The following is a 13,207-nucleotide window of genomic DNA, read 5'->3' on the forward strand; positions in this document are numbered from 1 at the left end:
TTATAAAAGATAACTTTGAGAGAGAAAATCTATCAAGAGAGAAAATAATCTAGAGAGAAAAAAATTTAGAGAGAGAAAAATTTTAGAGAGAGAAAGTTCAACATTTAAAGAGAGAAAGCAAGGGCTCAGATTGAAGGGAAGAGAGAAGATAGAGAAACTCTCTCTCATATTTATTTTTTTAGTTATTTATTTTATTTTTTTCTTTTTTTTTTTTCTCTTTTTTTCTTCCTCTTCATAGGAGAACAGAGGACCGCATGCGTCCTCTCTCTTCCTTTTTTTTTTCTTTCACAAAATAGGAGAGGTCTTCCTCCCCTTATTTTCGAACTAAGAGGCCTCCTCCCCCAACCGACCACCACTCAGACCGGTGGGGTAGTTCCGATGATGCTAATTGGCTAGATTCAATGACTGACGGCAGCCCAATGATGATGAAAAATCAAAACAAAATAGAAAAATAGGAAAACCTAAAAATCCATGATTTCAACAGATTTTTGACTAAAAAATTGGCAAAAATCCCAACTTAAAACCTATAGAAGATTGAGTGGAAGATGATTAGAGGAATTTACCTGATTTTTTGATGGAATTTGATTGGATTTTTGATGGTCAAAGTAGGATCAAATCACCGATTAAATAGGATGAGATGAAGAAAGAGAAATAGCAATTTAATTAGTGATTTTTGATGATTTTTTGGTGAAAAGAAATCAAAAGGTTTGAGGGCCTTTAAATAGATCACAAAAGGAAGAGTTTTAGTTTGATTTTTACTCAAATTTTTGAGTGATTTTGAGACTTTGAATGAAGAAGGAATAGAATTCTTCCAAGGTTCTTTCCATGTTTTTTTTTTTTGATCTTTTTACTGCTTGGAGATTGTGTAAGGGATAGAGTATTACAACATATTATAACTAAAACTACTCATTTTTCAACCAATGCACATTTCATGGATTTGATAATAAAATCTTCTAATATGCAATATTTGACTTATACTCGGCAAGTCAAAGAGCCAAAGAACCTAAACTTTTACTATCAAATGAAATGTAAATGATGGATTGGTATAGATTTTGTAAAAAGCTAATAGATTTTCTCTTCGGCTTGAATGTTTTTTTTAATCTACTCTCGATTGCGACATCAAATCACCAATTTTATATCATTGTATAGAATTATATAGCAAATGTTGTAATTACTTGTTTGTTACCCAAATAAAAGATCCCACTTATTTTTCAATTAGTCTGGCCTTTAATTTTAGAAAAATAAATAATTTATTTTTTTTTACTAAAAATCTTTCAATTACTAGAATTCTCCTAAATGCTCATTTCGATTTCTTGATAATATCAAATATGCCAACATTCCTTTCAACGTCACTACAATTGGATCATAACTTACTAATTTTCCACTTCTCTGTCCATAAGTGAAAGGTGGCTTTCTATCAAGAAGGTACGATGCTTCGAATGATATAATTTCAGATGCTCACATGAGGCCAAAGGAACCAACCATTCTATTAATTAAGTTGCTTTAGCTGATTTACAAGCAACTCTTTTTTCCTTCTTGCACCTTTGCTTTGTTGTTTCTTTTGATGACAAGAGAAGGAAATAAGTTGGAAATAAAAGAGAAAGCAAAATAACATGGACATAGAATTGTTAGGGAAGTGGGGAATGAGGAAAGATTATAATAATAACATAATAATGTTTTCTTTTTTCCTATCACTTGTTTTGGATTCATAAAAGGTGATAAGAATGAGGTAATCATGGTATGCGCCAAGAGGTAGGGGGTGCAATGCCCCTTGACTTTTTGGTTTGCAAGTTAATATTAGGTTGGGGAAAAGAAAGATTAAAGCAGTGTGCTTATTTTTATTTCCAGTAATCCCCATCTATTGCACTACTTATTCTATTCCCATTTCGTAACTTTTCTTTGCAATTGGTTAAGAGGAAGAAACAATGGAAAAAGAGATTAGCTTAGTTCTTGTTTTTAATCTCTCTTTCCCTCTCTCATGTAAAGAACTTCTATTTCTTTTCTTTGCTATGAAATTCATCGAAGCTTTGTAGTCTTGAAGCTCAAGGCAATAGAACTCACTACTATCGATATTTTGTCTAGGTTTAGATGCTAGTGCCATTCCCATACAATCACTCCACACAATCGACCTTGATCAATGAAAAAAGATGCAAAAAAGTCTTTTTCTGACCTACTCAGTGGGACAACATTTGTAATTACTTAGATGCCACTATGAAGGAGGACTCAATCATTAGATTTGGTAAGAACAACATTTCATAATACTACTAAAGAACCTCAAAGCTCCTAGGCTAGGCTGAATGGAAAGATCTCAAGCTCAGCTAGGAGTCAAGTTCTTGGCAACCAAAGTGACTTTACTCCTTAAGATCATGGCTTCAAGCACCATGTTCCTTAAGCAGTGATGATTTATTAATTAGCAGGTCCCTAGTAGGAAATGGTTTCATGGTTCAAATACTCTACAGACAAGAGTCAATAAAATTTTTTGGAAGCTATGACTACCAAGTTAATTTTTTTATTTGCACCACATCTCAATAACACGAAAATAGCTACATGCAGCATCACGTTGACCAATATGAGTGAAGTCAAAAAAAGGGGCAAGTCATGTGATCCATGTTAGGATTAATGGAGTGCAGTCATAATAAGTTCAGCTATGATGTGAATAAGCAGGTTGAAGGATTGAACCTTAGTTGTGATAGACTTCAAATCAAGTAAAAATGATTGATAAAAGACTGAGGCAATAGAGTCAGTGTTAGAGATTTCTAAGTGTAAGAGACTATATCATAAGCTGAAGTAAAAGAAATGGCCCGCAAGATCCATGATTGATGAAGTATGATTATTGATTTGATAGGTAATATAAGATGATTATGCAATCTAATGTATATAGTGAAAGATAACTAGTGTTGGTTATTAGAACTGTCATAAGTGAAAGACATCCACAGTAACCATCAAAAGTGGATGGTTATTTTATACGAATTGTACTTTATATGAAGACCTTTCAATAATCAATCCAATAGATTTTTAACTTTTACTCTATCTTTTATCCTAGCAGTATATGTAATTTAGCTTTCTATTATAGCTCAGTGCTATACTCTTACCATACTTTGGTGTTACATCTCTATTATAGCCTAACGATACTTTTTTTGTGATAACTCAATAATGCATCCCCTTATTTACCTTTGTATGGTGGTGTGATGGTGGTGCAACTCCATGAAGGTCAAGGCACTTGGAACATGCTACTATTTATCCTCTCTTTGATCCGCATCACTATCTTTTTGACTAATTAGACATTGGATGGCATGCTTGCGTGCACCAATGTCATTGTTGTTAAAAACTTAGTATCTTTCTTCACTAGCCAACCAAGTTTCTAGGAGCTTGAGTTTTTGATGCTTGCTTGGATAAGATGAAACAAATAACAATAAGTATTTCTCTAGAATGACCAATAGGACCTTGCATAGTCATCATCGCATTGCTTCCAGTAATATGCTACATATTCTTATCATTACATTAGTTCCAATAGGACACTGCACACTCATCATCAGATAATTTTTGATGAGACCTTGCATAGTATTGTCACACTCATTCTATTGAGACATCCGCATAGCTACTATCAAATCATATGGAAGGAGATCAAGGAGATAGCTATAGAGAAAGTGATTGCTACACCAAAGCCACTTCTAGATTGACCTATAGCATCTTTGGCTTTGCTTCTATAATGGTTTAAAAAACTTGCATTTATGGTTGAAAGCCAATATACAAAATCATAGTACAATACTATAAATTTTATAGTGAAGATGGTCGAACCAATCCTTATGATAGACGAATTAACTTATCTACCAGTGCATGGAGGGGTTGGATTCTATAAAGCCGAATTAAAACTTTGGCTAATTAGGAGATAACAACTGAAGGCAATATTATGGAGACCTTGGAATCTATTGACCAAGGTATCATAGAAGTCATGCCAGTGAAGTTACAACAAAAATTGACTCACGAGAGATGTTTTAGTCAACATCTAGTCAAAGTTTAAGATTGTTGATCATGATAAGTTATCGAAGATTACTGATGAAGTTGACAAAATTCATATAGATAGTAATTTCTAATCATTTGTCCAAGGGTAAAGAGTAAAATTTTAGTAACATCATAATACTCGCAATAAGCATCAGAGGGCAGCATGATAATATATGATGCAACCTTGTCAAAGAGAGCTTCTAGAGATTTTCTACGTGATGTGCATTTCATATCCTAGAGGGCAACATGAAAATATGAGAGCCAATTTGGTCTAATTCCTGGCATTACAGATATTCAGGGATCCTTATGTAGATTATGGATAATATGGATTCTAGTATTCTACAAAGATCTACCAAAATATTAAAAAAATAGAGAATTTGATCTGAAGGTAACATAATAGATAGTATTATATGTTATCATCATAAGTGCATTCCATTGAGTTTTGGTTAGACGGTTGATACAAAGAAGTAACATCCTATTGTTATTTAAAGACCTCTTACACTCCTCCTGGAAAGCATGGGATGTAAGCTCGAAAGTGATTATCCTATAAAAAAAAATTGAAAGTTAAAGGCTTGTAGTTGTTCTTAGACTACATCCAAGGCCAAATTTCTCTTACTATTATATTTATGCTTCTCCTATTCTTCCACTAGGAGTTGTACTCAGTAGAAATTGGTTAGTTCTGCTTCAAGGGATATTATTAGATTCTTTTTGGCTAGCTAATGGAGGATAGATGTTAGAAATTTTGATCAACTTGTATTGAAGATTATTGGCCCGATCTACAAAAGATAGACTAAATTTTGATGGTCAAAACTATTGGTAGAAAATGTTCAAAAAAATATTGTATACTATTGTAAGAGGTATACAGAAAACATAAAATTGAAAGATCATGCTATTTGGCTAATATAGATATGAGTACAAGGCTGAACAAACTATTGTATTGAATGTGCTCCCTTCGCTCCTGACTTAGATTGATAAGTTCTTCATTATTATTAGCTCATATAAGCTGTATTATACTATCCACCATATTTCATCATAAGTGCAGTGGGCTAAAGGCTTAGATATAGACTTAGTTGACATAAGTGGAACAATAAAGAGTCTGTTCAGATCAACTCAAAAAAAGTATAGACTTATGATCAACCAAAGACTGATAATAAAGGCATCAACTTATTGAATCAGAAAATTAGGGATGATGGTATTCTAATTCAACAATACAATTCATTTGTGACAATTAGTTAATCAAGACTAATAAGTTGATCTAGCCAATACCCAGTCCTATTATACTAAGTGAAAGGATATTAGAGGAGTCATCAGGTTAGTCAGCAAGAAGGATAATACTAATTAGAAGGCTACAGCACCTATTTATAAAAGAGGCATGCCCCATCAAAAGGTGAATCAAAATCTCCATTAATATGGAGAATACAACTATATCCCTATGAATATGGAAGGTTCTTTAAGTGATGTGCAAGCCATTTCAATATGTAAAAATATTTCATAAAGAGAGACATGAAAAAAGTGAAAGGTTTAGAGGAATTGAAAAGATACGAGGAGATTTCCAAAAATGAATCCATGCTTCAGTTAAAGGGCAACAATTGGGACAGTAATTAAGATATCTTTATTTTGCCATTATTGAAGAGATAACTATAAACATTGTATTAGCCTCTTGATTGTCAACTAATAGAATGTGAGGGTATTATTTGCAGCATATCTCAACAAACTAAAAAATAGCTTCAAGAAAGTACTATTTGAACTAATTTGGGTATAACTGAAAATAGATACAAGCTATATGACCCTTGCCGAGCTCAATGGAGTAAAGCAATGAAAGATTCAGTTATGATGTGGATAAACAGGTCGAAAGATTGAGCCTTAACATTATTGACTTCAAAGCATGTGAAGATCACTTGAGGAGGACTAAGAACACCAAGTTGATCTCAAATATTCCTAAGTGCATGAGATCATATTATAGATTGAAGTAAAAGAAATGGCCAGTATGAATCATAGCTAATAAGATGTGATTATTGATTGATAGTTAATATAAGGTGACTATACGATTAAACATGCGTAATGGAAGATAACTAGCTTTAGTTACCAGAACTACCAAGAGTAAAAGACAAAGATAGCAACCATCAAGAGTGGGCAATATTTTGTGTTAGTACAAATAATGAAATTTTACTCTATATGAAGGAATCTTTGGACAATCAATTGAATGAACTTTTATCTTATATTTTAGTTTAGTCTATCTTTTATCTTAGGAGTGGTGCATTATAGTTTTCTAGCATAGTATAGTGTTATACCCTTATCATGGTCCGATATGTACTATTATCATAACTTAGAGCTATACTCTTCTACCATAACCCAATGTTATACCTTCTTGTTGACCTTCGAATAACAGTAAAAGCTCTTGAAGATTAAGGCACCTAGATTCATACTGTCTCTATCCTTCATTTGATCCTCATCACCATCATCTTGGTTGATTAGAAGTCGGTGGCATGTTTGTACACACCAACGTCATTGCTGTTGAAGATTTAGCATATTTTTTTTATTATTTAACTGATTTCTTCAATACTCACTTAGATAGGACAAAAAAATTCCAACAACACTAATAGCTTTCACCAGTTGTTTTAACGTTTCTATGTTTGGTCTATTCTCCAAGGTTCCTCTTTATGCTCCAAGATTCAATTTAGTATCTAGCTTGTTATCCAATGCTTTGGTTTCAAGTAGCAACCCCATACTCAACTTATTGAGCCAAACCCTAGTGCTTGGCCTATCCTTCATATTTTATCTTATCATTTACTTTCATCAAAGGTAAAACTTTCTTATCATTACCTAACTATTGATACAACTATTTGGCTATTATCTAACTAATGTATAAGCTTTATTGTGGGTTAGGATATGGTGTAACCATCAGCCATTAATCCACACCTTCAATCTTTATAAATAGATCCAAAGAGAAGTGTATAGTGTCCCTAATACTCTCTTTTCGGGAAGCCTTAAAAATCTTCTAGTTTAAGTCTTATTAACTTAGGTGTGAGCACTTCTATAGAGAAACGGTGATGATTGTGATCTAGGGTGGGATTTTGGAGTTGCCACTAATTTTTTATGGCTTAAAAACTAGAAAACATAAAGAGGAGAAAATGGATAAGGTAGATCTACCAAACTTGAAATGGAACATTATTCCACACTTATTCTAAGGATCAAGTATGATACATCTTTCCATCCATGGTGCTCAATATGAGTGTGTTTTTGGGATAAACCTATTTCATTTTAAATAATCTTTCAAAATTATGCAAACTTAACCAAATCTTTGTAAGTATTAAGAATTTCTCTTATTGTATGCTTTCGCAATTTTTTTTTGTACCATTATAGAAGACAAAGAGCTTTTAATATTTTCTTCTTTGATAAATCCAATCCCTACAAAAGAAGTATTTAATGTTAGGTCACTTGATCTAAATATCAAAAATTTTATCAAATTAATAAGTTGGCAATGATGGGTTTTTTTTCACTACCCCTCTATCTCTCTTTTAAAAAGAACATATCATTATATACAACCCCAATCAATATCTATCTCTATCTATCTTGAATTTTTTTAACCGTATGGATCCTATACAGCCAAAACCGTATATGCATTTGAACTTCAGAATTCATATAATATATATAAATCAAATATTATACATAGAAGCTACTATCCTAGTAACCTTCCTAGTTCTAATAATTATCACTATATCTATCAATAAATTAAATTAGTACTATTAGTCTACACTCAATTTAATATTTTTAAAAAATACTAAATATACTAAAAAAATAACAATAATGCCATGTGACTCCCATTAGCTCTAACTTGATAAAAATTAAGTTGAAAATAATTTTCCATAATTAAAATTTATTTTTTTCAAAATTTTTATTAATTTTATTAATTTTTAAATATATTTTATCAAATAAAAAATTCAAATAAATGCTTATTGAATTTTAAAAAATATGAATATATTATCAATAAATAAATATAAAAATATTAGTGTATAAAAATTGAAGCTATTCTAACTATCAAAAGAGGTCCTACATATTATGAATGGTACATGTACTCCACTCATCTCCTTCCCACGCTCTTCTTCCAATGAAACTAATGTTCTTTTTAATTTTTTTTAAAAAATAGAGTATTGATATTAGATTCTAAATTTATCAGATCTCATCTTTAACTTGGTGCTTGGGCATCAACCGAATCAAATGAGACTATAACTCATCCTACATTTGAATTTAGAAACCTAGATTTTCAGATTTTAAGCTGATTATTTTCATATCTTTAAAAATCTATAACTTTTGATCCCAAAATTGAAATTATGTGTATAATATGTTGTTTTAAATCTCTATATCTCTAAATTCAGAATCATTCAAGAGATATGGATCTCAAAACATGCTTTCCTAACAATATTATATTTAAAAATTTAATCTCAAATAACTCAAGTTACACAAATCTATTTTATACTAAATTTTTTAGGCACAACATGTCTATCATGATCAACAATATGTCAAAAATTAGGCCTAGATATATAGCATATTATTAATTACCATTTGAGACATAATTGAAGTACATACTTTACAATTTCAAATTTAAACATAAAAATACACATTCAAGCATATCTAGAAATGAATATAATCCATAATTTGCTCTAATACTAATGTAGAAACTAGAGAATTATGGTGAAAATTAACTTGCCTCTTGTAGGCCCAAATCACTAGGTCCTAGAAAATCATCTTGATGGATTAATATTATTCCTCTTGGTGTTTCAGACATATTTTCGATCACAAAATGAAAAGAAAATAATTGTCACAGGCTGAATTGCCTCTTAATTACTTGTTGTTGCTTCTTTGGTTTTTTCTGTGTTCTTCTCTTCTTCTTACAAAGAGAAATAATGTTGCTTTTCTCTTGTAGGTTATTTTGCAAGAGTTTTAGAGAGTTTCACTTAAAATCAAACTCCCCCTTTTATACGAGAGTTATAGACTTGTGGATGGTTTAGTAATGCCTAGCTTTTTTTATGTGGATAGTTTAGAAACTTTCCACTTCTCTATTTTTTTAAGCCCATAATTGGGCAGACATATCTTGCATCTCCCACTTGCATAATGATGGCTTAGCAATATTTTCAACCCAAAATACAGTCCTCTTGGTGATCATTCATATGGGCAATTAGGATGTGCGACCAATGAACACTCTAGGCATATTACTGTGCCCCTATTAGAATATTACAATTGCCATTCATTTACAATCGATATAGAGATATTTTCTTAAGCATCACTTTTTATCCAAAAAGCATTAATATATACACCAATAATAACATATGCTCAATCTTTCAAAGGTCATGTTCAATTTTCTTTTATGATATATATTCATGCCTTGTACCTCTCTATTGTCCCATCTGCCTTTCTTTTAATTTTGAGAACCCATTTATTTCCAATGACCTTTCATTCTTGTGGTAGATTAATCAAGTCCTAAACATAGTTTGTATTCATTAACTCTATTTCCTCTTTTATTGTAATCTTTCATTCTTCTTTGGTAGAGCTAGATAAGGCTTCGTTAATTAATTTTTGTTCTACTTCATCATGTGTAGCCGACATAAATTCCTCATCCTCAATCTTAAAATATTTGTGAGGAATGATCTGACGAGTATTCTTTTATATTTGAGAGTTCTAAGATAGTTTATCTTGAGGCACAAAACTACTCCCACTCGGATCAAGCGATTTAGAGTTTTTATTTTCAGCCTCATTCAATTTATATAATTAAATTTTTTTATCTATCTTGCCTTTGCTTGGAAACTCATTCTCCAAAAATATGGCATCTCATGATTCAATTTCAGTTATTCCATCTTATATCCACCTATGAAACATATCTTTTCGAGTATTCAGCGTATCTTATAAAGATACACTTCTTCCCTCTTGGATCCAATATTTCATATTTGTGAGAAGGATCATGAACATATGCTGCAGTCCTTTAAGATCTCAGATTAGATAGGTCAAGTTTCTACTTATCTATAACTCATATGGAGTTGACGTAATCGATTTGAAAGTACACGGCTCAATACATACACAGTCATTAACAAAGCATCTTTCTAATAAAAAATTAAGAGATTGGTCAATGCCATCATAGATCTAACCATTTTCAATATGATTATATTTCTTCTCTTAGCCATTCTATTTTGTTGCAGAGTTCTAAGAATGGTCAACTGCCTATTTGTTTCTTTTTCATCACATAATTCTTTAAACTATTTAGATAAATACTCTCTTCTCTGATTAGTTCTCAAAATTTTATTTCTTTTGTCTGATTGATTTTCAACTAAGTTGATATATCGTTTGAAGTAATCCAATGCTTCTGACTTATGAGAAATTAAATAGATTTATCTAAATCAGATATAATCATCTATAAAAGTGATAAAATAATATGCACCGTATCTAGCCTAGCACTCATTGGACCATAGATGTCCGAATGGACTAATTATAATAGATAATCAGCCTTTATTTCTTTTTCAAATAATTTTTTAGTTATCTTTTTATCTAGACAATGTTCACAATTGATTAATTCAATTTTGCCAACTAGACCCAAAAGTTCTTAGCTAATCTATTCATTCTCTCTTGTTTAATTTAACTTAGTCTAGCATGCTACACATTTACATCTACAATATTGGAATAGTTAAGAAAAAATAACTACTATTATGAAAAATATTAGTAGAATATTCATTATTCATAACAAAGAAATCATTTAGCAAATATACTGAAGTAGTTAAAATGTCATCATAGTAAATATCCACAGCATAGCTATGAAAATGTAAAACACATCTCAAGCTAGAAGAACTTTCGTGGAGACCAAATTGCACTTTATGTCCGGAGTGTAGAGGACATCATATAAGTACACAATCTTCTATTATGTAAAGTCAACTTACACATTCCAATACTTTTGACCTCCAATCTTGCATCATTACCTACATATATCCATCTTATCCCTACTTGGACGTAATGGTACTCCATGAATGCTCTTCGATCTCCACTCATATGGTCCATAGCTCTTGAGTCTACAATCTATGTAGGATAAGAATTAGTGAGTAATATTGTATTGAAAAATAAATAGTACCTTTCAAATCAGTATAAGATTTTATCTTGTTCTGCTTGTACACTTATGAGCAAAATGGCCCATCTTACCATAACTGAAATATTTAATCTTGGATTTATCCTTTCATTTAAATGAAATATCTTTTTTATTTATTTTTTGAAGTTCTTCTTAGGCCCATGAGCAATTTTTTTGCTGTTTTACTCTTTCCCTTCCACTTCTGACCCTTACCTTGTTCGTAGAGCTCGAAGCTCCCTTTAAACCTAATCCAACAAGGAAGATTCTCTTAGTGCCTCTCTTAGATGCGAGGCACTCTTCCTCAAGCTCAAGATATCGAGCAACATCTGTAAAGATTTTGATATTATCATGATGAGTCAAATTGAACTTCACATGCTTCCAACTATTAAGAAGAGGATAGATCACTACCAGAACTTGTTGCTTATCTATCAGGACATGACCAGCTAGTTTTTGCTCTTTAATTATCTTTAATATTTCATTCAGATGCTAACTTATTATGTGATTAGGATGCTTCTTGTATGTGTCAAATTTAATGGTCAGTTGTCTTAGTCAGATCCTAATTGTCCCATAATTTTTTTTTTTAGATGTACCCACATTTTATGAGTAGTGGAGAACTGCTTGCACTCATCCATGAGATCATCCATCATTATGCTTATTAAAATACCACATGTGGTGGTATCTCTTACCTTCTAAGTATGATAAGCCTCTTGATCTCTCCTATTCTGAGCACTGTTTTCCTTACTAGGATTAGCCATGGCATGGTTGATGGCTTCCAAAACCTCTTGTTCCTCAAGAATATAGCAGAAAAATATATGCTAGTATATTTCACTTCAAGCATATATTTATTTAAATTCGTAGTATGCATAAATAATGATCCCCTCAATATAAGTAGCGGAATCAAAAATTTACTATGTTCCCAATCATCTTCCATATCTTATGTTAGAATATCATTATTTATTATCTACTCTCAATAATGCTTTTAGGATAATACATATGTTATTCATTTAACAGTTGCTCCCACTCAATCAAATATAACTAAATAGTTAAACTTGCATTAATAAAAGACTTTAACTATACATGAGTCAATATAATATAAAAAAAAAATATGCATATATACAAGCATATCTACCAACATGATTCAATGATTTAAAATAGCTAGAAAATATAGGTATGAATATGTTTGACTAATGTCACATTATGAGGATCCATACCATTTTGCTTAATAGTTAATCTAGTCGCTCAGGTCCTATAAGTCTTTTTAAGTTTGGCAACTAGCTCCTCATGAGTATGTATCTTCTCGTATTCTCAATGTCTCTTATTATCTTTTCCAAAAATTTGGTACTGTATCATGCAAGAGTTCTATTTTATGAAATTGGTCCATTGCATACTCTCTTCAAAACCTTTTATTATATGGTTAATCATCATCAAGTGTACTTCTAGATCATTGCCTTTCATTTTATTGGATTTTAGATCATTGAATTTATTCTTCGCAAGTCAATCTATTTTATTTACCTTTAGTTCAAATAAAACTTGAGCTAAAAGAATATGAACTTCTATAGATAACACTGTTTTTGTTTTATACATAAATAAGTAAGGTATTTCTCTTATAGAAGTTTTCATTGTGATACAGTAAGCCCATGATATATTAGAATATTTTCATGTCAATCTTTATGCATAGTCACCATGTTTTTAATTAGCTTGACCAAATTCTTATTGGCAACTATCTTAGCTCTATTTGTTTGTGGGTAGTATGATTGAAAAAGGTTATATAAAATCTTTTATTCCCTGTAGAGTTTTGTCATATTCTTTCTTGTGAAAATTTGCTTGTGACCTATGATGACTTCATATGTTACACAAATTTACATATCAATCCTTCTAAGGACTTGGTAACAAAGTTGGCAATGTTGTTATGTATGCAACAACTTCAATCTACTTGGTAAACTGCTCAATCATCACTAGGATAAACTCATAATGTCTTGAAGCTTTTAGATGGATGTTTCCACTAATATCTAATCTCCATATAGAAAATCGCCAAGGGCATACAAATTATGGAGTTCCATGATCAGAGAGTTAATAAGGTTTTTATGTATTTTGTATTAG

Source organism: Elaeis guineensis, chromosome 2, assembly GCF_000442705.2.
Source record: "Elaeis guineensis isolate ETL-2024a chromosome 2, EG11, whole genome shotgun sequence".
Classification (NCBI taxonomy): Eukaryota; Viridiplantae; Streptophyta; class Magnoliopsida; order Arecales; family Arecaceae; genus Elaeis; species Elaeis guineensis.